Here is a 25192-nt window from a genome sequence, read left to right as displayed (position 1 = left end):
GGTTTTCTTTAGATGCTTTGGTGGCTTGGTTAACCTATTCTTGAAATTGCTGATTTGAAGATGGCTGGCTAAAGAGCTCTGAGGGAAGATTGTAAATGAGAAGCTTTTTTCTGCATTACTTATCATTGGAACTATAATCTATGGCTATGGTCCATTGCATGCTAAAAATTGATGGAAGTAAATACAGAAAATCTCATCATAAATTTAATTATTGAAATTCACTGTTATGTGATAGGAAGAAGTATCATGTTGCTGTACTATGTAAGTTTTGATCTACTTATGGAAAACTCTCTAGAAAAGAAAGATTTATTTCGTTTTAATGGTAGCACTTAATAGTAGCATTGTTCTACCTAGAAAAATAAAAGTAGCATTGGAGGTTTCATGCAAACCGGTCAAAGTGGTTTTTTTAATTTTAATTTTAAAAATGAACAAGCTTCATGTTTTGTAATCTCTTTATGGTAGTTGTACAACTAGAAACTTGTATTGCATCAAGTTCAGCTCTCCAAGCTGCTATAGCGTTCTTGTGTGGGCTTCTCCAAAATGGCTTGACCATCAATAGAATCAACTATGGAACATGTCCTATATGAAAGAATTTTTGATCTTTGAGAAAAGACAAAGATTGAGAATCTAACCAAGAAAAATAAGCAATCGTTTATAAAAATAAGCAAGAGAAAATATCAGGAAGTGTAATAGAGAGAAGAAAAGAAAGAGAGAGAGAGATTAGAATTGGACTGAAAATTTTATCTTTTTCATTAATTGTAGATCAGATACACTTCTCAATGTATAGTACAAAACACTCACACTCAATCATTGATACAATATTACAATCGTTTGATTAGATCGCTTTAACAAACTCAGAATTTCCTCACGTGCTCTATAACAAAATCCATAACTGCTTTTGAACTAACAACTGCTATACAAATGACAGCGTTTGATTAAGTGATGCACGCGTGGGAGGACTGAATGACATCGTTTGAATCCTTTTCTCTAAAGGGTGGACTTGTGGAAATGGCATCGTTTGAGTGCTTTGAATTTTAACCGTTAACACTATATCTTTTTAAATGGTTTCTTTTATTTGGTGAATCCAAATTTATAATTTAGATATTTATAAAAATAAAAGATTATAATATTTCTTTGAGAACCCAAGAACTTAACTCAAGCACGTGGATTGCTCTCTCACTTATCCCAGCTAAAAGATGGAGAACAAGGGTGAAAGGGGCTAGTGGAATGGGATGCAGGTTCCTAAAAAACAATTGATTTTTGTAATTTAGAATACACATTTTTTTGGATTTTTTTGTTAATTTCTTAGTATAACTTTATAAGAAACACTATACTTATAAAATAAATAAAGCTCTAAAATTTTGTAAGAAATGGATCTATGTCAAAGAACCAAAAAATGAAGTAACTACTAGTTTTTTGTGTTACCTCAAAAAAAGAAAAAAGAAAAAAAGAATTGTTTTGTGTTTAAATAATTATTGTATCTACTGTATGAGTTCCATTCACTACAAGAAAAACAAGCAATTGCGGCGGGTGCCAAAACCGCCGCTACATGTCATCTATTGTGGCACGTTTTTGGCCCGCTGTTGTAGATGAGATCTTTTGCGGCGTTCTATATGCCCGCTGCAATAATACTAGTATTTTGCGACATACTACAGCGTTGGGTCACAATAAACCTGTTTTAGCGGTGCTAGACTTAGATATAGCGGCATGTCAATGACCCGCTGCAATATATACTCCTTTTTGCGGCGAGTTAGACCGCCACAATAAACCTTTAAATTTTTAAAATTTTGCTTTATTTTTGTCGCCTTTCCACTTAAAGATCAAATAGTAAATTACACCCGATTGGCATGAAAATTGGCATGCATGTTAAGTACATATAGAACATGTAATCCAACGGTTGGATTTTTAAAATATGAATTCAATAATAAGTTATTGGTTGGTGTAATATTTTTTAGAGTTATACTAGGTGTAACTTAAACCCAACTCTATATTTCTCAATTCAATGTGAATTTTGATAAATTTTCCGTTAGATTACATTATCTTCATATATTTTTCATGCTTACAAAATTTCAAAGTGATCAAAGATTAATAGTCACGTCATCAATCAATTGTTTAAATTTAAGTTTTTGTAGTTTAAAATAACGCATAAAATATGAGTTTAAAGATCAAATGGTAAATTACATCCGATTGGCATGAAAATAGGCATGCATGTTAATAACATATAGATCATGTAATCCAACGATTGGATTTCCAAAATGTAAATTCAATAATAAGTTATTGGTTGGTGTAACATTTTTTAGAGTTACATTAGGTGTAACTAGAACCCAACCCTATATTTCTTAATTCAATGTGAATTTTGACAAATCTACCGTTAGATTACATTATCTTCATATATTTTTTGTGCTTACAAAATTTCAAGGTAATTAAAAATTAATAGCCACGTCATCTATCAATTGTTTAAATTTAACTTTTTGTAGTTTAAAATAACGCATAAAAGATGAGTTTAAAGATCAAATGGTAAATTACATTCGATTGGCATGAAAATTAGCATGCATGTTAAGAACATATAGAACATGTAATCCAACGGTTAGATTTTCAAAATATTAATTCAATAATAAGTTATTGGTTTGTGTAACATTTTTTAAAGTCACATTAGGTGTAACTTGAACCTAAACCTATATTTCTTAATTCAATATGAAGTTTGACAAATTTACCGTTAGATTATATTATCTTCATATATTTTTCATTCTTACAACATTGTAAGGTGATCAAAGATTAATAGCCATGTCATCAATCAATTGTTTAAATTTAAGTTTTTGTAGTTTAAAATAACGCATAAAAGATGAGTTTAAAGATCAAATAGTAAATTACATCCGATTAGCATGAAAATTGGCATGCATGTTAAGAACATATAGAAAATGCAATCTAATGGTTGGATTTTTAAAATATGAATTCAATAATAATTTATTGGTTGGTGTAACATTTTTTAGAGTTACATTAAGTATAACTTGAACCCAACCCTATATTTAGTAATTCAATGTGAATTTTGACAAATCTACTGTTAAATTACATTAACTTCATATATTTTTCATGATTACAAAATTTCAAGGTAGTCAAAGATTAATAGCCACGTCATCAATCAATTGTTTAAATTTAAGTTTTTGTAGTTTAAAATAACGCATAAAATATAAGTTTAAAGATTAAATGGTAAATTACATCCGATTGGCATGAAAATTGGCATGCATGTTAAGAACATATAGAATATGTAATCGAACGGTTGGATTTTTAAAATATGAATTCGATAATAAGTTAGTGGTTGGTGTAACATTTTTTAGAATTACATTTGGTGTAACTTGAACCCAACCTTATATTTATTAATTCAATGTGAATTTTAGCAAATCTACCGTTAGATTACATTATCTTCATATATTTTTTATGCTTACAAAATTTCAAGGTGATTAAAGATTAATAGCCACGTCATCAATCAATTGTTTAAATTTAAGTTTTTGTAGTTTGAAATAACGCATAAAATATGAGTTTAAAGATCAAATGGTAAATTACATCCGATTGGCATGAAAATTGGCATGCATGTTAAGAACATATAGAACATGTAATCCAACGGTTGGATTTTCAAAATATGAATTTAATAATAAGTTAGTGGCTGGTGTAACATTTTTTAGAGTTACACTAGGTGTAACTTGAACCCAACCCTATATTTCTTAATTCAATGTGAATTTTGACAAATATACCACTAGATTACATTATCTTCATATGTTTTTCATACTTACAAAATTTCAAGGTGATCAAAGATTAATAGCCACCTCATCAAACAATTGTTTAAATTTAACTTTTTGTAGTTTAAAATAACGTATAAAAGATGTGTTTAAAAATCAAATTGTAAATTGTATCCAATTGACATGAAAATTGGCATGCATGTTAATAACATATAGATCATGTAATCCAACGATTGGATTTTCAAAATATGAATTCAATAATAAGTTATTGGTTGGTGTAACATTTTTTAGAGTTACATTAGGTGTAACTTGAACCCAACCCTATATTTCTTAATTCAATGTGAATTTTGACAAATCTACTGCTAAATTACATTATCTTCATATATTTGTCATGCTTACAAAATTTCAAGGTGATCAAAGATTAATAGCCATATCATCAATCAATTGTTTAAATTTAAGTTTTTGTAGTTTAAAATAACGCATAAAAGATGAGTTTAAAGATCAAATGGTAAATTACATTCGATTGGCATGAAAATTGGAATGCATGTTAAGAACATATAGAACATGTAATCCAACGGTTGGATTTTTAAAATATGAATTCAATAATAAGTTATTGGTTGGTGTAACATTTTTTAGAGTTACATTAGGTGTAACTTGAACCCAACCCTATATTTCTTAATCCAATGTGAATTTTGACAAATCTACTGTTAGATTACATTATCTTCATATATTTTTCATGCTTACAAAATTTCAAGGTGATCAAAGATTAATAGACATGTCATCAATCAATTGTTTTAAATTTAAATTTTTGTAGTTTAAAATAACGCATAAAAGATGAGTTTAAAGATCAAATAGTAAATTACATCCGATTTTCATGAAAATTGGTATGCATGTTAAGAACATATAGAATATGCAATCCAACGGTTGAATTTTTAAAATATGAATTCAATAATCAGTTATTGGTTGGTGTAACATTTTTTAGAGTTACTTTAGGTGTAACTAGAACCTAGCCCTATATTTCTTAATTCAATGTGAATTTTGACAAATCTACCGTTAGATTACGTTAGCTTCATATATTTTTTATGCTTACAAAATTTTAAGGTGATCAAAGATTAATAGTCACGTCAACAATCAATTGTTTAAATTTCAGTTTTTATAGTTTAAAATAACGCATAAAAGATGAGTTTAAAGATCAAATGGTAAATTACATCCGATTGGCATGAAAATTGGCATGCATGTTAATAACATATAGATCATGTAATCTAAAGGTTGGATTTTCAAAATATGAATTCAATAATAAGTTATTGGTTGGTGTAACATTTTTTAGACTTGCATTAGGTGTAACTTAAACCCTACCCTATATTTCTTAATTCAATGTAAATTTTGACAAATCTACTGGTAGATTACATTATCTTCATATATTTTTCATGCTTACAAAATTTCAAGGTAATCAAAAATTAATAGCCACGTCATCAATCAATTGTTTAAATTCAAGTTTTTGTAGTTTAACATAACGCATAAAAGATGAGTTTAAAGATCAAATTGTAAATTACCTTCGATTGGCATGAAAATTGGCATGCATATTAATAACATATAGAACATGTAATCCAACAATTGGATTTTGAAAATATGAATTCAATAATAAGTTATTTGTTAGTGTAATATTCAATAATATGTTATTGACCACTCCATTTTCTAAATCCAACTGTTTGATTGTGACCATAATTTACCAGAATTAACCTTTCATTACACTCTTCAAATCCAACGGTTAGATTTCAAATCTAAGAATAGAATGTGATGGATATGTGCAATGTACTTGTATGGTTACGTTTACTCAATCTGACCATCCAATTAATCATATTATTTTTTAAAAAAGTAAACGAAATTAGTCACATATTAAAATTATTACATAAATTTAATAATAGCTATGATATTTTTTTTTAAATTTTTAATAAGATAGAACGTGTGATAATTTTTGTTGTGTGATATATATATAATTTTTTTTTCTTTTGAGAAAGTTGTGTGGTGAATTTTATTGAGTATATGTGATTGTTTTTTGTTTTTAAATTTTATTTCATAGCTCATTAATAAAATGACCAAGTGACTTCACCAAATTGCAGATTTTATTTTTATTTTTTTAAATAAATATAATTTTTTTGTTTTCATCCTTTTCTCCTATAATTTCTAAGTTGATAAAAATATTAATTTAACTACAATCTAAACTCTTCACCAAAACATTTTTTTTTATTTAAATTATATTATCATGTGTAATTATATGTCGTAACATTAATATGTTTTAAGCTAACGTCAATCACGTGTACCTTTTTTTTCTTTTTTTGTTGAGTTAAACCACTCGTGTACTTTGTGATCTAAAATAGGTTACCTTGTTCTGGTAGAAGTAAAATTGATCTTACCTTGTTCAGCCATTTTTTTTTTTAATTTTTTTTTTTTTATGTTTATGGGGGTAATTTGGCCTTTTTTATATATTAATTATTAAATTATATTTTACTAATTTGTAATACTAAATTACATTTTATTAATTTGAAGTATTATATTATATTTTATTAATTTTTAATATTAAATTATATTTAAATAATTGGAAGTATTAATTTATATTGGAATTATTATATTATTATTATTTTTTTTTTTGTGAGGCAAGTCATCACTTAACGCATTTAGACTTAGTAAAAAGGAAAAAAAAAAAAAAACAAAGGAAGAAAATGAAAAATCATGCCCAGTGCCAATACAAAAGAAAAAAAATTCTTCTTTAAAAAAATAAAATATCCAATTAAAACTTTTTTTAAAAATTTAAACAATAGAAAAATCTAGTTAAAACTTAAAAAAAAAGAAAAAAAGAAAAAAAAAAGCATGTCATGCCCGTCATGCCGAGGAAAGAAAAATGAAAAAAAATGTAAAAAGAAAACTTAACAAAAAGGGCTTATTAACAATAAAGAAAAGACAAAGAAACAAAAGGAAAAAAAATAAAGAAGAAGCATTTCAGGAAATACAAAGAAAAAATAAAAAGAAAACAACGAAACGATTAGACCAGAGCAAAAAAAAAAACATTAAGCTTTGGTTAGGGTTATAATTTTTTCTCTTCTTACCCATTACACCAGCCGTCACTCTCTTTCTCCCTCACCCTTACCCTCACCTTTGCCTCTCTCTCTCTCTCTCTCCCAGCCTCCCTCACCTAGCCTTTCTGCCGCCGCCACCACTTCCCACCCTAGCCACTGCCGTGCCCGCACCTCCTCTCCCCTTATTCTCGACTCTCTCTCTCTCCCTCATCCTCGCCTCTCACTCTCTCCCTCACCCTTGCCACTCTACCGCCAGCCACCACTGCCGTCGACCTACTCCTCTTCCCCTTTCCTCCTCTCATGTCCACCTCCGCCACTAGTCTCCTCCACCGCCAATTTTCTAGTACCTCCTCTACCCTTTGTAGTTTTTATTTTGTATTTTTTGTTTTTGGGTTTTTAGTTCAATATATAGAGTGTGGGTTTTCTGGAACCTCCTCTACCCATCGGTGAGTTTTTTTTTTTTTTTTTTAATTGTAGAAATTTCATATAAATACATTACAAGAAAGTCATTGATTTGATTTTCATATTTTTGTGATTGAATATACTGTTGGGGTTTAGGTTGCAATGTGATTTTGATTTGCAATTTTTTCCCCTATTGGGTCTTGTGGTTAGTGCTTTAATATGGATGTTTGGTTGTGGGATTGGGGTTCAAAAATAAATTGGGGTTTTTGTTTTTGGTTGATTGTGAATCCATAAGTATTTTTTGATTTGGGATTTTCAGAGTTGGGTGTGTATATTGCTTGTGCTCATTTGGCTATAGGTTTGGGTTTGTGCTTGTGTTTGAAAGGTGGGTTTTATGTTGACCCAGAGGCGAAGCTCCTGTTCGGGATACCATGTGATTGTCAGAAAAATGGTTGCGTAAAGGCCTTACAGTCATCATCTGGAGCGGTATGTTTACTTTTTTACTTTGAAGCTTCAGTTTCTTTGTTATCTGTCTTATTACTTCCAATTGATACGGCTATATGGGTTCCTTTTTCTTCCTTTGCTATTGCAGTCATATATGCTTAAAAACTTGTTAGAAAATTGGCTTGAATAGAGTGCATTAATTGCACATAGATTTCGCATCATATAGGAATATAACCCAACTTATTAAAAGATGAATCTGTCTTATATGGCTAGGAAAGTCTCAGTCAACTTGGATTGTAGACTTTTTTTTCTTTTTTCTTTTTTAACTATGGAATTCTACTATGGAATTTTACTATGGAATTCTACTTGAAAAGGTACTATAGGCAAATAGAATAGTACTCATATGAATGAGTAAAGCATGGCAGGGACCGAGAATCCTAGAAAGAGATGTAGTCATCTCATGTAAATATCACTAATGAAAATGAGAAAGAACCACTAAACCAGACAGATTTACTGGTCTGATATACTATTGAATTTTTGGTGGGTATATAATCAATTGGTGAAAGCTGTCTTGCATATTATTATAAGATTATGATTCCTTCTCTTTGATTCCAATTTAGTTAAGTTTGAAATCTTGTGGAGTTGTTTCATATCATTTTTGTATTTGTTAATTGAGTTGTGATTGTTTTATAACTACTAACAAGATGTGACAGCCGCAAACATCCTGCTGATGATTGTCTGGTTGGTTGCTGAGTAGTGAGTAGTAGAGGAAAAGAAAAACTAAATGTAATAAATTCTTAAACTTGATGTTGTTTTCTCAATGCTGATTTTGACTAGATCTACATTGGAATTACTTTCAGGGGTATGTTGAGTTAAACACAAATTCTTCATAGCAGGGATGGGTTCTGGACATTGGTTTAAGACGATAATCGGCTCAAAGAAAGGGAAGCGTGGCAGTTCAAAACAAGTAAAGGTATGGAGCCCTTAAATTGCAATAATACTGCTAAATGGGACTATTTGCCCAACATGCCTCCAATGGACCAAAAACTAAATTGTTATCTTCTTACTAATTTGCAATCCCTTTAGCTGTCACATTGAATTCCTACTAATTTAGGCTTAGAATTGAAATTAATGAGCTATTGTTGCTACATTATATATTGTTACTTGAAGACTGAAGAGGGGATTGAGTTTAGGAATAGGAAACCTAAATAGAGTTAGTCAAGTTTTTGGCTTAAAATTGAAATTAAGGAGCTATTGTTGCTAAATTATATATCGTTACTTGAAGACTGAAGAGGTGATTGAGTTCAGGAATAGGAAACCTAAATAGAGTTTGTCAAGGTTTGGGATTTATAATTTATGAGCTCAGGGATGGTGTACCTCCTTTGGGAAGTCCTGATGGTTAGTAATTGTTTTTGAATGCTTGAAGGGCTTTTTATTATATATCTTTCTTGAAGTTAAGATGTACAAATCTTGTGCTTGATATGAAAGTAGCTTTTCATGATAACTTTTCTTTTTCGTTTGAAAGGCATGATTATGTTTTTATATGATGCAGTGGGCTTAGATATATTGTGTAGGTAGTATCAAATTAAAATATGGTGCTAGAATGGTGCATCCATTGAAAAGCATTATGTTGATATTTCTATCCTTTCTTAAATTTCCTTCACCATCAGTAATTAATGGGTCTCAAGGAAAAGTCAAAGTCCTCTAAAGTTAAAATCTTTGCTATTGGTCGCTCTATCTCAACTTTTCTGATGGTTTTTAAATGATGAATCTATAGGTCTACTTGCTTCTTTTGTAACTTGGATCAGCCAAATGCCACAGTTCGTTCTAGAGTCAGAAATCCCAAAGGTATTGACACAAAACCCAATCTTTATCTTCTTTTTACAAGAATGGTTGACTTTTTTTTTTTAATAAAAATTTTATTTACCACTTTATTGGCTTACACTTTCACAACTTAAAAAAATTGTGTAAAGAACAACTATGTTGGTTTTATAGTGAGAAAAAGTGATAAGAATAATTGCATGCACTTTTTTTTTTATGTGTTTGAATCTCATTGGTTTGTGAGTAGTGGGAAAAAAAAGTAGATCAATTTGGAAGTTACAACAATCTGTAAATAATTGCCAGAAAGAATAAGATAAAAATTATGATCATAGACTAACTTAGCAATAATGTGCAAAACTCTCAAAATTTTTGTGAGTTCCACTTATTAAAATAAGAAATAAAAACATTTTGAATAGATAATGTGAAATGCAATTTGCATGTTATTGCAAACAAATCATTATAGATAACTAGTTAACCATACATGTAGGACCATATGTATCAAATTTATTTATTTATTTATTTTTGCTGTATTATGTTGCATTTTGTTCATTGTTGTGTTTCTAATGTCTTAGTGGAGCTAAAATTGTTATAGGTTATTTGTAATAGAAATGTGGTTTTAGAACCCAGTAGGAAAAAAAAAAAAAAAAAAAACCTATAACGGTGGGCGAAACTGCCGCTAAAAGGTACATAGGGTATGTTGTACATGAAGCTCTATAGCGGCGCTTATTGACCGCCGCTAAAAGGCCTCTTGACCCGAATGGCAACCTCATATGGCGGCGGTTTTTAGCCCGCCGCAATAGACCAAAAGCGCCTCTAAATGGCAGATCTATTGCTGTGCTTTTTGTGATCGTCGCAATTGACCTATAGCGGCACTGCAGCACTAGCGGGATGGCCCACCACAATAGCACCGTTGCTATAGGTCAAATGTACCTTTAGCGGCGCTTTTTTGGGCTTTAGTGGCACTTCTGGCCCGCCGCAATTGCCCCTATTTCTTGTAGTGATTGATGGGAAATTTTTTTCAAAACCAAGCTACTATTAATAAGTTCACTGTGGATATGCATTGATGAATCAAATTAATGAACTCTAACCCATTACCCTATACACCATTATGTCTGGCAAGAGTGGAGTGTTGGCCAGATTACAAGGTAGTGGCAGAGTTAGGAATTTGTCTTTATTGGGGGGGGGGGAATGAGATGATTAAATTTTATTTTCTTAGATAGTATTATATACACAATTCAATATACAATTTAAGTCCTTTAATTGTTTTATATGTGCTACAAAAAAGTGTAATTAACTATCATGTAAGGTTGAATTTATTCAACCATCTAATTGACTTTTTTCCGTGTCAAATTTGCTTGTAATTCAGCATTTAGTAATCCTGTATTTAGGAGTGTTTGATGTAACGGTAGTGAGTGAGATAGAGTGAAGATTGCTCAAGAGTGTGCAAGAAAACAGAGACTCGCGGCTGTGACTCGCGGCTGCAAGCCGCCAGACGCAGCACACGTGCCAAGCATGCTGGAAGGTGAACAGTCATGCAAGCTGGAAGGTGAACAGTCATGCAAGCTGGAGCACTACAGGACAAAATAGGACAACTGGCCATACGGTTATCTCGCGACTGGATCTCGCGACTTAGTCAAGCCGCGAGGTTAAGCCGCGAGCCACCCCTGTTTTGTTAAACCTGACGTTTCACATTTCTCTCCCACTCCAGTATAAATACCCCTTTTACCCACGATTTTGAGAGAGCTTCCAGAGAGATTTTTGAGAGAGAAACCCTAAAGAAAAAGAAGATTGATTCACCCACAATCTATACCTTAGAGTCTCTTCAAATTCCTCAACTCTCTTCCTCTCCATTGTCAAATCCTTGAGAGGCATTATACCAAACCTGATTCTCACCACCATCATCACTGTGAGACAGCTGTTTGGATTTCTGGGAAGCAGTTAGGAAGGAACCAATCTTCATTGGTTGGTGCTACGGTCTAGTAGCGGAATCCGGGAAGCTAGAAAAGAAAAAGGTTCGGCGCAACCTCGTTGGAGCAAGAAGCTTGGAGGGCTTAGGTGCACTGGGTAGATTAGGCTTGGAGGGTCTATTGCTGTCCATGTATCCCAACTGTATTTTCTAGTGGATTGTTTACCGCTTGGAGGGCGGCGGAGAGGTTTTACGCCGAGGGCTTCGGTTTCCTCTTCGATAACACATCGCGTGTTGTCTTTGTGTTTGCATCTTCCTTCCTCTCTATCTTTGCCTTTTTGATTATCTGCTATGGATTATATTTTGTTTTGGCTTAGATAGTTTTTACCAATTCCATATTATAGCATATGTTAAGTTTCCGCACACTAGTTGTTTGACATATTGCTTGAATTGGTTAAGTTGTAATTTGGGGGTCTAAACGTTCAAAGGTGTTTATACACGTTTTTGAACTTTCATATCACATAAGAGTTGTTTCTCAAAGCAATATACACACACACACACACACATACATATATATCACATTGGAGCTAGATATGTCCAAAAACAAGTAATAATATCAAAAGTTAAACATATATATATATATATATATATTGATAAGAAGACAACTTTTATTCAGAATGGGAATAGGATACAATATCATGAGAAACATCATGAACAATTGGCGGTCTAAATGAAGAGGTAAAGAAGAAGAAAAAATAAAAAGCAAACCAACTAGACAGTGGTGAGGCTGGAAGTAGTAGATTAGAAATCAGAGAAAGAGAGAGACAGAGAGATATAAAAGAGTGGAGGTGAGGGTGCCAAAAGCATGTATGGTCTGTGTTGCCTCTTCAGTGTCTCTGCCCAGATGCTACTCCACGGAGCTTGAGGGGGCCAAAAGTATATATGTTCTTTAAAAAGTTCAAATTGTTTGAATCACCCATGAAAGAATACCTCTACCATATTTTTTTTCAAAAATTTTGGGGGGGCCGAGGGGAGCCTCGACCCCAATGTGGCTTCGTCACTGAATTTGGGAAAGTTTTTAAATTCTTAATAAATGCGATATTTTAAATGAGAGATATGTACATATCACAATATATTCCTATTGGGGGCGGTTTTTGCACGTTGCCACATGTCTTCCATTGGAGGTGTGACTTTGCTAGACTCGGATTTGTTTTGGAGAGTCCAATCCGGAACTCGACATTGGACCACATAGACCAATGGCTTTCAGTGCATTTTAAGCCTACAAAATAGATAAAACCCAAAGTTTTAGAATCATGATAATGGTTGAAATATATAAATAATATATTTAGCATAATAATTTTGATTAAATGGTGAGTTGAATGTTATTATTATGTGTGTTAAGTGATGTCTAAGATTAGAAAGTATTAATTAAGTGTCATATATCCAATAATACGATGAGTCCAAAATAGTCCATATCCAACTGCGATTCATGGTTCATGTTCAATATAATAAGGTATATATAGCAATGGTCTATGTCCAAAGAATGTATGTAAAATAGTTTGTATCCAGTTGTGGTTTATGTCTGAATAATATATGTTAATTAGTTGGTCCAGCTGTGATTCATGTCCAAATAATATATGTTCAGCGGTAGTTCATGTCCAAATGATATATGTCCAGTGGTGATTTTATGTCCAAATAATATATGTCCGGTAGTGATATGTATTCAATTTATTAATGAAGCATTGGTGAATCCATGTTTATTAAATTGTGAGATAATATTAAAGTAATTTGCATCCAACGGTACAATGATAATAACTTAACATATACTTAATAATGTAATTTCAAAGATGGAGAAAACATTGACTTATCTTTTATGTTTTTGACTTCAGTTGTACATCACTTTATTCTTTATATGACTTGTGGCTCCAGCCGTATAGCATTAGTGAGCTGATAGCATTCCAACGACAGAATAATATGAGTACAACAGTACAATGATAATAAATTAAAATATGCTCAATAGTACAATTTTGGAGATAAAAATATAATGACTTATCTTCACAGTTTGTAGCTCCAACCATATAACAGCAGTGGACTTATAACATTTCAACAACATGATAAAATGAGTTTAGTGGTACAATATGATATTAATTATGAGTCTTTTTATGGTGACTTTAGGATTGAAGGGGAAAAATAGGTGTAATTGAAGGTTGAGAGAACATGTCCAGCCGTGTGCATAGGTTGGTTAAGTTTATCATCTTTATCATGCACTTAAATGATTTTTCCCATGTAATACTATTTTAGTTTTTAGTCAAATATAAGTGTCATTGCCTTCCATAAGAAGGACTTTTAGTATTAGAAATTTATGTCTTTCATGAGAACGACTTTAATATGAGATCATTGTGCCTTCTAAAAGAAGGACTTTTAGTCTTTAATGTTCACATGTCTTCCATGAGAAAGGGCTTTTGTAATATGTTCTTGGAAAAGTGTTTTGTAGGGAATTTAATCAAAATCCCAACTTGTGAGAAACAAACAAATAGAGAAAACACATGTCAAAGAAAAAAAATCACACGCACAAGACAATATTTACGTGGTTCAGCAATTTGCCTACGTCCACGGAGTTGCAGGGATTTTACTATTATCAGGGAAAATATAATAGTGCACAAGAAAACTCTTAAGAAACCCAAATCTCAATTACACCCTAGCACTCTTTCACAGAAAAAATAAGAATAGAAACTGGTTGCCTCTCTTTTCTCTATTTTCTCTCATGCGGCTACTAACTAGGTTAATTGAAATTACTCATTTTTTAATCTCACAGCTGCACTTAGCTTCTCAAAACCTAATATATATATATATATATATATGTCAAAGTCGGCTAAAGTGGTGGGTTACTATTCCAAATAGGATTTGGTCAAATAAGTGGATGTGGGCTTGTGGCAATTCAAGCCACACACAGCCCACTTCAACAAATCTCCACCTTGGCTTGAATTGATCAACCTACACAAGCAAACTCCTCCATCAGCTCCACCTTAGCCCTTAAGGGCTCACAAGCTGCAAACATTAGCCACAATCCTCCATAACACAGTCCCTCATCCCTGTAACTCATCCTCTTGTCCTCAAGCTAGAAGACCAATTGAAGTTGCGCACAGCTTCAACTTTTCAATAGTGACACCCTTAGTCAACATGTCTGCCGGGTTCTTAGATCCACATTTCTTCTCAAGCATTACCAACTTATCTTCAACAAGGTAACGAATAAAGTGGTATTTTGTCTGTATGTGCTTCGACTTTGAATGAAAAGCTGAATTTTTGGCAAGAAAGATTGCACTCTGACTGTCACTGTGTAGAATGCTCATCTTCTGCTTCTTACCCAATTCATTTAAGAAACCATGTAGCCAAATCATCTCCTTTCCAGCTTCAGTTGCTGCAACATACTCAGCTTCTGTACTAGACAAAGTAACAATCTTCTGTAGATTTGAAGCCCATGATATAGCTGTACCACCCAGAGTAAAAACAAACCCAGTAGTACTCTTTCTACTATCAATATCACCAGCAAAATCAGCATCTACATAACCCTGCAGTTTCAAACTTGCACCTGTGAAGCAAAGACATGTATCTGATGAACCCTTCAGATATCTCAGAATCCACTTGACTGCCTCCCAATGCTGCTTTCCAGGCCTACTCATGAATCTGCTCACAACTCCCACTGCATGTGCAATGTCTGGCCTTGTACACACCATAGCATACATCAAGCTGCCAATAGCTGAGGCATAAGGCACCTTGCTCATATGGTCCATTTCTACTTCTGTCTTCCGTGACTGTTCTTTGCTTAGTTTGAAATGACTACCCAAGGGTGTGCTCACTGGTTTAGCTTCATTCATGTTGAACCTGCTAAGAACTTTCTTCACATACTCTGACTGTGAAAGCTTCAATGTACCATTAGCCTTGTCTCTAATGATTCTCATACCAAGGATTTGCTTTGCAGCTCCCAAATCCTTCATTGCAAACTGTTTGGACAATTGCTTCTTCAGATTATTAATCTCCTCAATGCTAAACCCTGCAATAAGCATATCATCCACATACAACAGTAATATAATGTAAGAATTGTCAAAAAACTTAATATAGCAATAGTGATCAGCTTCACATCTCTTAAACCCAATTCTGTGCATAAAACTGTCAAATTTCTTGTACCACTATCTAGGAGCTTGTTTTAGGCCATACAAGCTCTTTCTTAGTTTGTAAACTAAATTCTTTTGTCCTTGAGCAATGAACCCTTCTGGCTAAATCATGTAAATGTCTTCCTTCAAGTCACCATGAAGGAATGCTGTCTTCACATCTAACTGCTCAAGATGTAAGTTTTCTATAGCCACCATTCCCAGTACTTGTCTGATTGTTGACATCTTCACAACTGGAGAAAATATCTCTGTGTATTCAATGCCTTCCTTTTGCTGGAACCCTTTAACAACTAATCTGGCCTTGTAACGTTTGCTACCATCATGCTCAATCTTTATTCTGTATACCCACTTGTTGTGCAAAGTCTTCTTTCCTACTGACAATTTAGTCAGTTCCCATGTTTGATTCCCCAACAAGGAATCCATTTCATCCTTCATGGCTAACTCTCACTTGCTTGAGTTTTCATCTTGCAAGGCTTTATCATAACACTCTGGCTCACCACCATCAGTCAACAGGAGATAATTTAAAGTGGGTGAATAACGCTGTGGAGGTCTAATGTTCCTGGAAGATCTGCGGACTTCAGCTACAGGTGTACTCAGATCTACCTGTGAATTTACATTCTCCTTATCTTCTTCACCCCTTTTCTGGACAGTACCTTCAATCAATTCATCTAAGTTGACAAACTCAGATTTCTTTTAATCTATCTCTGTAACATATGACACTACAGTTGACCTGTCCTAGTATATAACCTGTTCATTAAATATCACATTTCTACTTCTGATGATTTTCCTGTTTTGTTCATCCCAAAACCTATAGCCAAATTTCTCATCACCATAGCCAATGAAAAAACATATTTTAGACTTTGCATCAAGTTTACTACGAGCATCAGAATCAATATGAACATAGGAAACACAACCAAAAACTTTTAAGTGTGAAAACTTTACCTCTTTACCGCTCCAAACCTCCTCAGGAAGTCTGAACTCCATGGGAACTGAATGTCCTCGGTTTATCAGGTAAGCTGTAGTGCTAACAGCATCAGCCCAAAAAGTTTTTGGTAGTCTAGCATGCAACCTCATACTCCTAGCACGCTCATTGAGAGTTTTATTCATGTGCTCAGCCACACCATTCTGCTGTGGTGTCCCAAGAATGGCATTTTCCATCCTAATTCCCTGTGCAGCACAATACTCACTGAACTCTCCATCTATGTACTCTCCTCCATTATCTGACCTCAAACATTTTACTTTCAAGCCTGTTTCTGTCTCAACCATGGCCTTCCACTTCTTAAAGGTTTCAAATACATCAGATTTATTTTTCAAAAAATAAACCCATACCTTTCTGCTTGAGTCATCAATGAAAGTGATGTAGTACGTTGAACCTCCAAGAGATGCAACCGGAGAAGGCCCCCACAAATCAGTGTGTACTAACTCCAATTTTTCAGCCTTCGGTGTCCTGCCAGTTTTCAAGAAGATCACCTTTTTCTGCTTTCCTAAGATGCAACTTTCACACATGTCAAAATCAATGGACTTCAATTCTGGTAGTTTTCCTTTTGACAGCAGCATCTTCATCCCTTTCTCACTCATGTGACCAATTCTGCGGTGCCATAGGCTTGTATCAATACTTGCATCACCAACTGCAATTGTGTCTCTTGGACTTGAGGTCATGTACAGAGTATTTTCTTTCAACGAGCCAATACCCTAGCTCCCTTTGTAACCTTCCAAGTACCACCAACAAATAGTATTGCATGTCCTTCATCATCAAGTTGTCCAACATAAATCAGATTCCTCCTCAGGTCAGGAATATGTCGAATCTTCTCTAGTAACCAAACAGACCCATTGGGCAACAATATTCGAACATTTCCCATACCCACAACATCCAAGGCTGAACCATCAGCCAAATACACCTTACCAAAATCACCTGCAACATAATTCTGTATGATTTCTCGATGTGAAGTGGTATGAAACGAAGCTCCTGAATCCAAAACCCAATCATCAAGTGGACTGTCTACTGCAAGAAGTAATGCATCCTGTACCTCTTCTGTTGCAGCATTAGCAGAATCATCTTCATTCTTCTTCTTAGGGCTTTTGCATTGATTCCTAAAGTGACCTGTTTTCCCACAATTCTAGCATTGTACTTGTTGGCCTGATCTAGATTTACTTCTGTTCCGATTAGAATTTCTGGATTTTGATCTGCCCCGATTTGAATTTCTGTTATTACCTCTGCCTCTTGTCTTAAGGTTTAGGGCAGAACCAGATCCTAAGGATTCACCTGCATCTCTTTTGCGAATCTCCTTCGCCAGAATTAAATCTCGTATATCATTGTACTTGAGTTTTTCCTTTCCTATAAAATTGCTTGCTGCCATCCTCATTGCCTCCCAACTGTTTGGCAAAGAAGCCAAGACGATCAGAGCATGAATCTCATCATCAAAATCAATTTCTACAGACGATAATTGATTTGTGATAGTATTAAATTCATTCAGATGTTGTGCTACTGATGCATTCTCTGTCATCTTCAGATTGAATAGTTTCTTCATCAAGTGCACCTTATTGTTTGCTGACGGCTTTTCATACATACCAGACAAAGCCTTCATCAGATCTGCTGTGGTCTTCTCTTTTACAACATTATGTGCAACAGACCTAGACAGAGTTAACCTGATAACTCCTAGTACCTGTCTGTCAAGAAGAGCCCATTCCTTAGCCTTCATAGCCTCAGGTTTTGTCCCCAAAAGAGGCAAATGCAATTTCCTCCCATAGAGATAATCTTCAATCTGCATCCTCCAATATGCGAAGTCTGTGCCATCAAACTTTTCTATTCCAGACGCCTTTCCTACTTCCTTTGCCATTGCTCCCACTCAAACCTAACCCTAGGCTCTGATACCAGTTGTAGGGAATTTAATCAAAATCCCAACCTGTGAGAAACAAACAAATAAAGAAAACACACGCCAAAAAAAAAAAAAATCACACGCACAAGACAATATTTACGTGGTTCGACAATTTGCCTACGTCCACAGAGTTGCAGGGATTTTACTATTATCAGGGAAAATACAATAGTGCACAAGAAAACTCTCAAGAAACCCAAATCCCAATTACACCCTAGCACTCTCTCACAGAAAAAATAAGAATAGAAACTGGCTGCCTCTCTTTTCTCTATTTTCTCTCATGCGGCTGCTAACTAGGTTAATTGGAATTACTCCTTTTTTAATCTCACAGCTGCATTTAGCTTCTCAAAACCTAATATATATATATATATATATATATATGTCAAAGTCAGCTAAAGTGGTGGGTTACTATTCCAAATAGGATTTGGTCAAATAAGTGGACGTGGCCTTGTGGCAATTCAAGCCACACACAGCCCACTTCAACATGTTTGGTCTCTTTTAAGATGTATGGAGATGGTAAGAAATATATATGTTTTGTGAGATATGGTATTTGTAAGATAGATGAGAAATATATGTGAGAAGTATGTATGGATAGTTTGTGAGGAATGTGTTTGTAAAATATATAGAAGTATGAGATAGATAATTTGAAGGTTAAATATAGTAAATGTATGAACTTATAGTTGTTGCTGGAGTTGTTTTTTGTGTTATGACATTGGTTATGTTGCTTTCTAAGAAGAGGTGTATTGTAAGAGAAATAGAGAAAGAGATGGAGATGTATTTGTGAGTAGTAAAATGATGATATTTAAGGATAACAGAGTGGGGGAAAGATAGGTAATGGATAATGGTGTGTTGTAATATGTGTGTTGTGTTGTTATCTAAGAGGAGAGATGGAGAAGTATAAAAATGTGTATATGGCAGCCAAATGAATGAAGTTTCAGAATAAGGGGGTGAGAGAGAGATGGCTCGTGTGTCTTAGTGTGTGGCTTAGTTCTCTTTATATAGAGCCAAGTATGTAACTAGATTTGAATTAATTGAAGGGAAATTTAACAAATAAGGAAAAATTTTTGGCAAAGTAAGTGGTTTCATTAGTGAGTTTTTGGTTTTTAGCCAAAAGAAGAAAGTTTGAGACTTTAAAGCTACTATTGCAGTAGTACAGCAGTAGCTGATGCAGCTGTCAGGTTTATAGTAGCAACGCAACTGTCAGGTCGATAGCAGTAGCACAGTTGGATGATGTCAGCTGTGTAAGGTCTTTTGCTGGAGAAAATATTTTGCATTAAATTCATGGATTTGGCTAAAAATGGTAAGATAACCTTTATGAGATCCTTCTATTTCTAGTATTGCAGCTGGAGGCTAAAGATCTTAGTTTAAAATGGTATGATTTCTTCTATAGGACCCTTACTTCTTTGGGTATGGCAGCAAGCTATTGGGATTGGGCATTAATGAGTTGATGCTATTACTTTTGGATATGTGTCAGTTGCCTAAGCTACTACTGGAGCTATTGCAGTTGCTGTTGGAGTGACTACAGCTTCTGTTGGAGCTGTTGCTGTTTTTACTGGACCTGTTGCAGCTTCTGCTAGAGTTAAGGCAGTTTCTGCTGGAACCATTATTGGTATTTTTGGCTAAGTTTCCTTTTCTGGAAAATTATATGTTTAGTCCATATATAATTTTGATAAGTAATAGACTAGTTGATTGATATTTGATGAAATTTTAGAGATGTAATTATGGTCTCTTTGTGTTTTAACCAAATCTTTGAGAGTAAAGAGAGCACTTAATGCGAGAAGTGAGATATTAATATAAATTTAGCCATGTGCTTGGGATTCATTTAAAGGAAAATAATAATATAATTTATATGAAATAATATAATTACAATTTTAAACTTATATTATATGATGAACATTAATTTTTATGTAAAGAGCATAAGGAGTTTTATCATTTGAAGTGTTGTATGATATGAGAGGCTTACCAGATGTTACCTATTGCACACTGACCTGTCAGAGTTCAAGGAACTGGAAAAGACATGACAAGCAACATGTTTTCCTTTATCAACTTTGAACCACTGAAGTTTTACTGAACATATTTCTTAGCCCACCAAACCACGACTCCCAAAATTCCTCCAATGAGACCCATGAGCTTGGATCATGAGCTAAAAATGAGATGATGTGCCATGCGCTTGAACCATGGGCTTTGATGCCTTTTTGTGTAAATATGGGCTTTTGGGCATTAAAAGAGATTTTCCCAAAATCCATGATAATTTTGATGTAGTGTGGGTTGCCAATGAAATAAAGCCATGTGGCGTGAAAAATTTGTCCTCAACAATTCCAAAACAAAATCCCAAAATAATTTCAGAATAATTTATTTCATACAAATTTGACAATTTCATAGGGCTAAATTGCTTCTCTAGCCCCTAACCTTTTAGTCTACATATCAATTTGGTCTTCAACCTTTTAAATGTGTCAATTTAGTCCATAACATTTTAAAATTGTGTCAAAATAGTCCTTACCATTAAACAATGGATGAAAAATATTGATGTGGCTAACAATCAAGATAAAGTATTATTTTCGTTCCACATGTACTACCATGTCAACCTAAATTTCAAAATGTTTTTAAAAAATTACACATTAGATATAGTTAAAATATTCATAAATTTTTTTTAAGAATTAAATCTGACAAAAAAAAAAGAAACCAGTATGGTATTGTCCCTCTCCCTCTCTTCTCTCTCTACTCATATGTCATCCTCTCCAATGAGGAATAGGTCTAAGTCGATCTCCACACCTCTTGAGTCTTCCAAGCCCAACAAAGATCTCTGCCATTGAAGCAAGCCAATCTCTTTTCAATTGGTGGGTTCCATAGCCATTTCTTCTTGAAATTCAATGGTGGGTTAAGTTCTATGGTAGTTTGAAGCAAATCAAACTCCACCATGTAAAATACCATTTCTTGAGAATAAGGCTAAGATTGGTTTTGGTAGCTAGGGAGTGGCTAAGATGGACATTGAAAAGGAACTTAAAAAAAAATAATAATAAAAATAAAAGAAAAGAAAAAAACTCCCTTTTTTGTTCTTCATCCAAGTCTTCATTGTTATTTGTTTTTTTTTTTTTTTTTTTTTTTTTTTTTTTTTTTTTTTTTTTTTGCTTTAAAAATTTTCGAAACTCTAAATGGGATAAAGATTGGATTTGTTTTATAGTTACCCACTTGAATATAAGAAATTGATGGACGATTCATTATTAATTTGTTAGCTCAAAATGTAATTTTAATGTCCTTTGTCCTAATAGAAGAAACTGCTTGAATTTATGATATTATTCTTAAGAGTCTTTGTAAAGTTTTCTTATTCTTTTGATTAATGAAAAGTTACCGCGTCTTAAAATAAGAAAAAAAAAAGAGAGAAGGGAATTTGTGTGTTAGATTTTGACCATCAGTGCTGAGTTATATTGTTTGTTTGTTTTTTATTTTATTTTATTTTAAATTTTAATGTAATATGACATGACAGTTGGTGTTAGTTGACGTGGCAAAAAAGAATATTTTATTTGAGCCGTCAGCCATACTACTATTTTCCATCCAAAACTTAATAGTAGGGACCAAATTGATGCGATATTGAAAATGTTAGAGACCAAATTGACACAACTAAAATGTTAATAATTAAATTGACATATAGTGTAAAGGATAGAGATCAACTTTGTAGTTTACCAATTTCAGATTATATGGTTTGAGCACAATTCAATATAGTTTGTAGTATATTTAGAATCTCTTACCTGAATAACTTTCTCAAAACTAACAAAATTTTGCTTTAGAATATCAACGGAACCGAATAAGAAAATGAACTCAAGTTGTGGATATTTCAATCTTTCAGAAAGCTTACTAAAATCAGTGTAAGACAATGCAATTCCAACCGCAACTACAGTAATCTCATATTTGACAATTTTCCCAAGGCCTTCTAAGATAATGTCTTTCACAACTTCATCATTTTTTCTCCTTCACCAGCTTAAAATGTGGTACTTGGGTGGTTATGACTAGGACAACAAAACCCAAGTTGTGGTTATGATTGGGGAATTGAACAATTTGAAAGTTCCAGCCCTGTAGGGTACACCATAAAATCGTTACCATAAGAAATAGAACAACTGAATCACCTTCTATTGTTGGATTTGAACCACTGTATCAAACTTGAAGTCACTCAACCCCATGACCAATCAGTTAAACTTGAGTATTCTAAAATGAATGCCAAGATTTTGCCAGTCTCATGTTTCAAGTTCTCTTTGATTCCACTGTAGGACAGCCAATGGCTGGGGTTCTTTTGAGTTTTGATGCAGAATGTGGTGGGTGGGATATTATTCTTGTAATCTGAAGACACCTTAAAAACAGTGTTAGTACATTTTAAATTAAATATGTTGAAACTCAAAATAATTGAAGATGAATAAAGAGATGAGTTATAATTTGTTAAAGAAAGAGTTACTTGTATGTAAGTTAGATTAAATAAATCAAGAGAAGTTTTCTAAACTAATAAATAACATGTAGGTTATGTGAAGGGTTGGAAGACTATTTTTAAGGCTATGCTATAGACTAATTATATATCAAGAGTGAATGAAGAAAATAGTTAAAAGCAAAATGTATTGTGTGAGAGAGTGAATTTAATAATATTCCTAAATACTTGAGAGATTTCGGGCCAAAGAAAGGTGTTCTTCTAGTGGAGCTTTGGGCTTGAACACTTTGTATAGAAACTGTTCTAGCCATACAACATTTGTTGGGTTGTTGTATCTTGGGGGGAGACAAGTTAGAGAAGGTCTGTACCGGTTACAAATATTAGCCAACCAAGAGCTTGAATCTCCTTAAAGAGAGCAAGTGTCGCACCTCAGTCCAAATAGTGTTGTGTTCATCTCTTTAAATTAATAATATTCAATGTATTATTCAGTTTCTCTTTGTGTTGTTTCGATTATTATATCGTTTGCGCCAACAAAGAGAATGTATCAAAACACTTGAAATAATTGTGTTTCTTATATTTTACTTCTCTGTTTCATTGCTAATCGTATACATTACAACATGGCTTTTATTTACTTTAGTTCGTCTCTTTTCATTATGACTTTTTGCTTAATTGTTTTCTTCTTTTTAACAGTGGTTGTTGGCCTCCTACAACATACAAATACTTCTTATGGTGTTTCTGGCAATGGTTTCGCTTTAATTTATTGGCGGGTTTCTTTAGCTGAGATTAGGGATGCCAATGGGGCGGGGTAGGGCCGAAGGATAGGGACTTCGTCCCCGCCCCACATGGTTTTATCTTGCCCCATCCCCGCCCCGCCCCGCCCCGCATGACGGGGAATACTTTCTCACCCCATCCCCGCCCCTTGGGGCCCCACGAAGCCCCGCCCCACCCCGTAAAACTCTACTTTTTGTTAATTTGCCCTACAACTGGTACAATTTTTTTAGTGAAACCTATTTCATTAATAAAAATATACTTGAAATTATAACTAAATTTATCCCATCAAATCAAATCAATTTTTAGAAAAAAATTAAATAATATATCCTAGTGTTTATCAAGACAATCATTAAAAAAATAAATAAATAAAAATCTCATAGTATAACACAACAAAATAAAGGCAGAAAATCACATTGGGTAGAATAAAATATGCTGATATTAATATGTTTGTTTAAATAATAGAGTTTTAGGGTATGAAAATTTTACAATTATAACTTTTAGTAACGCAGGGCGAGGCGGGATGGGGAGGGGCGGGGCAGGGTGGGTCTGAAAAACCTAAACCCATCCCCGCCCCGCCCCATGGTGCGGGGCTAAAATCTTGCCCCATCCCCGCCCCACCGCCTTTACAGGGCGGGAAAAACCTGCGTGGGGCGAAGCGGGGAGGGGTGGGTTAAGCGGGGTGGGGAAAAATTGCCATCCCTAGCTGAGATGCCAAAGAAACCCGCCAATAAATACCATGCAAATACCATCAGCAAGCAATCCTCTTCATGCTGATCACAACTTCTGCTTGATCTCTGAAGAATAGCACTTATAAAAGAATTTACTTGGAACAAAATCTAGTTGGCATTTGGATTTTACAAAATAAGAGAGAATGAAATATAAAATCAGCTTGATTTTGAAGGTAGCTTAGAAACAAGTACCAATGGGATGAGTGCGGAAGCAAAGCCTTGATAAAGCAAATGGGAGAGCCAACGGAAGATTCATTTATGCAAATAAACCAAATCAAAGTATGGCTGAATTGCTGTTCCTCCAATTTCTGATTTGTAGATGGCTGGCCAGAGAACTCTGAGGGGCGATTGTTAAAGAGAAGCTTTATTTGCTTTTACATATCATTAGAACTGTAATCTGTGGCTATGGCCCCTTGCATACCAAAAGTTGATGGTTTGTAATAGTAGCATTGGAATTAATATGGAATTAATAATGCTAAGCAATTCGATCTGGACTCGGTGCTGCATTTGTAATAGGAGTATAGGACATAAATATTCTAAAAATCTAAGGGCCCGTTTAGTATATGAGTTTAAACATATTTTCAGTTTTTAAACAACATTATATATATTTTCACTCACACGTATTTCTAAAAAAATTGAAAATTATTGTTTAAATATATGTACCAAATGGACCCTAAGTCTGGTAAGTGCAAGATCCCAATATTGCATGGTGGACAAGAAAAAGTAATATTTTTATATAATTTTTTTTTTTTGATAATAGTAATATTTTTATATAATCAACTCTATGAACAACTTCTACATATTGTTGTTACAATGCAGAACCTTAATGACCCATTTAGATTGAGTGGAAGAGAGCTGA

General features: G+C 33.7%; 1 long non-coding RNA gene across 8 annotated transcripts; it reads left to right on the top strand.

Moving 5' to 3' along the window:
- Positions 1 to 6831: 6831 nt before the first annotated feature.
- Positions 6832 to 23684, top strand: LOC115981729. 8 transcript variants are annotated; one of them, XR_004089431.1, is made up of 6 exons: positions 6832 to 7254; positions 7569 to 7696; positions 8515 to 8627; positions 9432 to 9502; positions 19572 to 19723; positions 19814 to 19904. It is a non-coding gene; the product is annotated as an uncharacterized LOC115981729 (long non-coding RNA). The 8 variants fall into 8 exon arrangements; XR_004089432.1 differs by lacking the exon at positions 19572 to 19723 and having other exon boundaries at positions 6835 to 7254; positions 19814 to 19832; XR_004089430.1 differs by lacking the exon at positions 19814 to 19904 and having other exon boundaries at positions 6835 to 7254; positions 19572 to 19804.
- Positions 23685 to 25192: the final 1508 nt, after the last annotated feature.

This window comes from Quercus lobata, chromosome 3 (assembly GCF_001633185.2).
Source record: "Quercus lobata isolate SW786 chromosome 3, ValleyOak3.0 Primary Assembly, whole genome shotgun sequence".
NCBI lineage: Eukaryota > Viridiplantae > Streptophyta > Magnoliopsida > Fagales > Fagaceae > Quercus > Quercus lobata.
The sequence above is the reverse complement of the archived record's forward strand: the minus strand, read 5'-3'. Positions and strand labels throughout refer to the sequence as shown.